Raw genomic sequence first — 4,987 nt, 5'->3', positions numbered from 1 at the left:
AGGAAGCCCACCCCGGCCGCTGGGGCACCTCACCTGCAGAAAGCCCCCCTGGCCCACGGACAGGGGTAACGAAGACCACAACTGGCCCAGCGTTCCCTGTGCCCCGCCCCCGGCTGGCTCCCTGTGTGCATGCTGTGGGTGGCAGGAGCGGCATTTGCTGAGCGCTAGGGGGCGTGCACGGAAAGCCGCCTGCGGGATGGGGAGAAGGTTCCCAGGCCATTTCAGGACGCTGCACTGGGGAGCACAGGAGGCTCTCAGCACCGGGCCTGGCCTTTTGGGAAAGAGAGAAGGCCTACAACCTTACAGATTCCCCCAAGCGGGAATTAGACGTGTGGAGGGGGCGTATCTGCAGAAAAAGTCGGAGAAAGCCTCAGAAGCTACAGCCGGAGCTACTTTGCATCCTGTCTCCACCCCACTGCACATTGCACCCCTGTACTTCAGCCACCTGGGGCGATCCCAGGGTTTCTCGTGCATGCCCTGCACTTCCCCACCTTCCTGCGTTCACTCAGTTCATCCTTCCGGAATGTTCTCCTGCCTACTTGAAGTCCGTTTCAGGCAGTGCTCCTCCCGTGAGGCAGGCAGAGAACTCGGTGTGGGCTCTCTCCTCATTGTGGGGGCTGCTCAGGGTCGGACCTTCAGATCAGCTACTGCAGTGCGTGGGCCCGGATAGAAGGGTGTGTGGAGTTTCCGGTCAAGCCCTGTGCCGCATACCGGCACCTTCTGGGGCGAGGACCGTTCTCATCACCAGGAAGCCATCCTGCTCGGAAGAACAGTAGCTCTCAGCGGTCCTGTGGATGGAGGGCATTCAGATGGAGCACCTTCACTCTTCTGAGAGGGAAGGACAAGGATGGGATAAGGTTCCGAGGACTGAGGGAGCATCCCTGATGTCTGCTCTGCTGAGCACCCTACAGCCTGCAAGTAGCCATGAAGATGCCTTGCTGGACGCACCACGGTCCTCTTAGTGTGGAGAACGTGTGGCTCTGGCCCCTTGGCTGGACCTCAAGGCCCTCGCTGCCTGTCCTGGGTTGAATAGTGTCCCTCACCCCCCAAAATTCATGTCCACCCAGAACCGCAGAATGTGACCTTATTTGGAGAGAGAGTCTTTGCGGGTGTGACTCGTTAAATTAAGAGGAAGTTACACTGGGCTAGGGTGTGGCCTGGGGTGTGCCCTAAGCCCAGTGACTGGCACCCTTATTAGAAGATGAGAGGACACAGGAGAGCAGCGTGTGATGACAGAGACAGGGACTGGAGGGACACGGCCACAAGCCAAGGAGTGTCCAGGATTGCCGGCAGCCCCCACGAGCTGGGGGAGGGGCTCCCTCACAGCCTCCAAAAGACCCAGCCAGGCACAACTTGATTTTGGACTTCTGGCCTCCAGAACTTTGAGAGGATGAACTGCTGTTGTTCTAAGCTACCGAGTCCACCAAGTGGAATTTGTTATGGCAGCTCCGGGAAGCTCACACGCTGCGGGGCTCGCCTTGCGCCGCGAGAAGGTGAGCGTCGTGTCTGCCTCGCCTGTCTCTACAACGACCCCATACCCCCTGTTTGTTCCTCAAACTCCCACACACCCTAACCTTTTTGACAGGTCAGTATGTCAGCCTATAGGCCCTGGCAAGATTGATTATAACTTGCAGTTTGAAGTTCTTTAACCAGTAAAATGTTGGTGTTTGCATGCTTTTTTAATTTTTAATTAACTGTTTGGCACATAGCATGCTTTTTAATGCTTTCAATTACCACATATAATTATTTAGATATGAATTTTAGAAATGTCAAGTGGCTGGTTTCTTGGCAGAGGTAGCTTGAAAGCTATAAACCTCCCACATCTGATGCTCTGTTCCCGTGAGCCTGAGCCTTGCAGACCACAGCGGGCATGCCCCTGGGTAGGCTGAGGGGTGGGAAATGGGCCACAGGAGCAACATTTGTGATAGATTTTACTGAGGAGCAGTAATTTAAATCGTGTTTACAGTAAACCCTCTTCCACTCACCGGGCACATTATGGATAGGATGCAGAATTCCCATGGATTTTCATTCAGTTCAAGCTTTGCATCACTAGTCTCTGGGGATGTATTTAAGAAAGATATCCTTTCCACCCCCATGTTTATTGCAGCATTATTTACAATAACCAAACAATGGAAGGAGCCCAAGTGTCCATCAACTGATGAATGGATAAAGAAGATGTAGTCTATATATACAATGGAATATTACTCCGCCATAAAAACGAATGAGATCTTACCATTTGCAACAACATGGATGGTGCTAGGGGTTATTATGCTAAGTGAAATTAGTCAGTCAGACAAATACCATATAATCTCACTTATATGTGGAATTTAAGAAACCAAACAAGGAAAGGAGAAAAAAAAAAAAAAGAGAGAGAGACAAACCAGGAAACAGATCTTAACTCTAGATTACACATTGATGTTTCCCAGAGGGGAGGTGGATGGGGGGATGGGTTTTATAAGGGATGGAGATTCAAGAGTACACTTATCATGATGAAAAAAATTTTAAAAAGCAAGATATCCTTTCGGTCTGAGATAGGGCCATCCATTCATTTGCTGACCTTTTCTTGGGCATCTTGCATGTGCCAGGTGGGTATAGGAGCTGAGGATAGAGCGTGACTAGCTGTGTCTCTGGACCTCAGGGAGCTTCCATCTGCTGATGTTCCTGCCTGGCTGGGTGGTTCCGGGACGGGATGCCTTCCTGCCATTAGTGGAAATGATTGGGAGTTTCTTAGTATAGCCTCCCTCCTCTGGTTTTTGACACCATTTTGAAAATGAATGTTTTATAAGACAACTAGAATGTGATATAACAATTAAAATGCTTCCATTTGAGAATTCAAGGGAATGCTGATCTTTAATAGCCACAGATCTTGTTCCAAATATCTTCTGTGTGTGTGTGTGTGTGTGTGAGTGTGACATGCACTTGCCAGGGATTTCCTCTCTACTGAGAGGAGGTGGGTCTAGCGTGGAGCCAAGACCAGAGGCTTGGAGGCCAGTGAGCTGTCTGTGGTCCTGCTGCTAGCAGTGGGGTCACCCAGCATGGAGTCCTCAGCCGCTTACAGAAGGGGCTGTGGACAGCCTCTGAAGATCAGTGCTCAGGTGTTCTCAGAGGCTCTTACTGGGTACAGAGCTCATTGCTGTTGTTCTTTCAAGACTTTAGCCAGAATAAGGATCAAAGGCTTCCTGAAAACACCTCATTATTTGCCTTTATCCCTGGAAGGCTGCCTCTGGGGAAGGGGTAGCAGCCCTGTGACCACGTCTAGGGCCCTGCCTGCAGGTAGCAGATGGGGTCCAGGCCTGTGGCCTGAAGCTCGGCTCCCCATCCCTGTGGGGGACCCTGTTAACATGTTGGGGACCTTGGCCTCACATTGCCTGCACGGGGCCCTTCGGCAGACATGTCCAGGAGTAAATGTTGTTCCCTAAGATCCAAATCACAAGCCAAAGTGGTTTTTCCTAAACTATTCAAAGTTCAACTTAATACTTTCAATGTCAACAGCTGTTCCTGCCCCTGAGTGTTTGTACAGATCCTGGTAGAATCTAACCCGCTTTGTGTGGTGCTTTCTCTCACCAAACCATGGTCTCCTGGAGGGCAGGGGCCCCCTGTTCTGGCTATCCCTCGTCCCTGGCACCTGCACAATCTCTTCACCATGGGGCTAGGTGCTCATCAGATGGTGGTTGAGGAGTATAAGTCATGAGATACACTGATGGGAGATCTGCTCCAAATTAAGCTCAAGGAAAACAATTTGGAATTGTAATATTGACTCCGTTTTGTATCTTTTGTACTTTGTTGACAATATTGAACAAAGTTGTGTCCTACTTTAGTAAAAAATAGAAGTTTTTCGTGGTATTGATTTTCTGGAAATCGAGTTCTGTCATTTTATGTAATGAATGAGATCACTCTGCTTATCCTCCAGATGTGATGTGATGGTAGCTGTAATCGGGGCTGTAAGTGGCTCTAGGGCTTTACCGCCAGTGTGTAAATCCCTGTGGCCAGCACACTGTTGGTGTGCGTGAGTGGAAAGGTTTTCCAGCCAGACTGGAAGGTGAATCAAGCCACAGGAAGGAGGATGTTCGCTGGAGGGAAGGACTCAAGCCCAAAGGCCCCCCACACAGGCGGCCTGTGTAGGAACACACACAGGGCAGCAGGACAGGTGGAGGTCCACGTGGGTCAGAATGTGTTTGGGGTGACCTCAGAGCAGGGCCTCTGCTGAGCTCCGGGGAGGTGATCCCAGCACCCAGGCCCCGAGTGCCTGGGGGATTCAGAGGAAAATCAACGTGAGCTGGTCAGGAAGGTGAACGTAATATTTGACTCGGGTTGAAAAGGGTGACTCAGGGGCTGCAGGGATGCAGGAAGAGTGAACTGCTTCAAACACTGAAACAAGTTTCCTTCTTTGATTTGAAAGCTCAGTTTTGTTTGAGGAGCATACTGTTTCAGGAACTGCCCAGGAAGGCCTTAGCGGCTTTCCCTCTCGGCAGACTATTTGCTTCTGGAACGGCCTGGACTCCCAGCCCGAGGCTCCAGAACCTTCTGCAGTTTATTACACTGGCGTCCACTCTCCACTTACTTGGTCAAGTGCTCAGGATGTTGTGTGCGTGTGCTGGTCGGGTCCATATGATATCTGAAGACAGAATAATCTTCTGATTTTTTCTGTCGGTTTTGATACATAAACAGTGTCAGGCGGGGACCAGCCTTTTAATAGATGACACTTGTGGGGCAGAATGAAAATTTAATCTCAGATACATCAGGAAAGGGCTGCGTGCAGACCAGAACTTCAGCCGCAAGATTCACAGGCACATTCAGGATTGGAAGCCTTGATTACACTGGACTCATTAAGTAGAGGCTGTGCCCGATATTTGTGATCTGCATTTATTTGTAAAACAGCAGTAGATGTTTTAAATGGAACACAAATGGCACGTAAACTTTCTGTAAATGAGGGTGTCACCCTCAGGTCCCTTGGAGCACCCCGATTCCTCCCATGTGAGGACGAAAC

At 50.3% G+C, this 4,987-nt stretch overlaps 1 long non-coding RNA gene across 1 annotated transcript in view; it reads left to right on the top strand.

Moving 5' to 3' along the window:
* Positions 1–304: 304 nt before the first annotated feature.
* Positions 305–4,987, top strand: part of LOC145722013 (uncharacterized) — a 45,203-nt gene continuing 40,520 nt past the window's right edge. The window contains exon 1 of the long non-coding RNA XR_014146048.1: positions 305–1,493. This is a non-coding gene — a long non-coding RNA (uncharacterized LOC145722013). The remainder of the gene's footprint in view (positions 1,494–4,987) is intronic.

This window comes from Leptonychotes weddellii, chromosome 6, assembly GCF_054177405.1.
Source record: "Leptonychotes weddellii isolate Sample4059 chromosome 6, ASM5417740v2, whole genome shotgun sequence".
In the NCBI taxonomy this organism is placed as follows: Eukaryota; Metazoa; Chordata; class Mammalia; order Carnivora; family Phocidae; genus Leptonychotes; species Leptonychotes weddellii.
The sequence above is the reverse complement of the archived record's forward strand: the minus strand, read 5'-3'. Positions and strand labels throughout refer to the sequence as shown.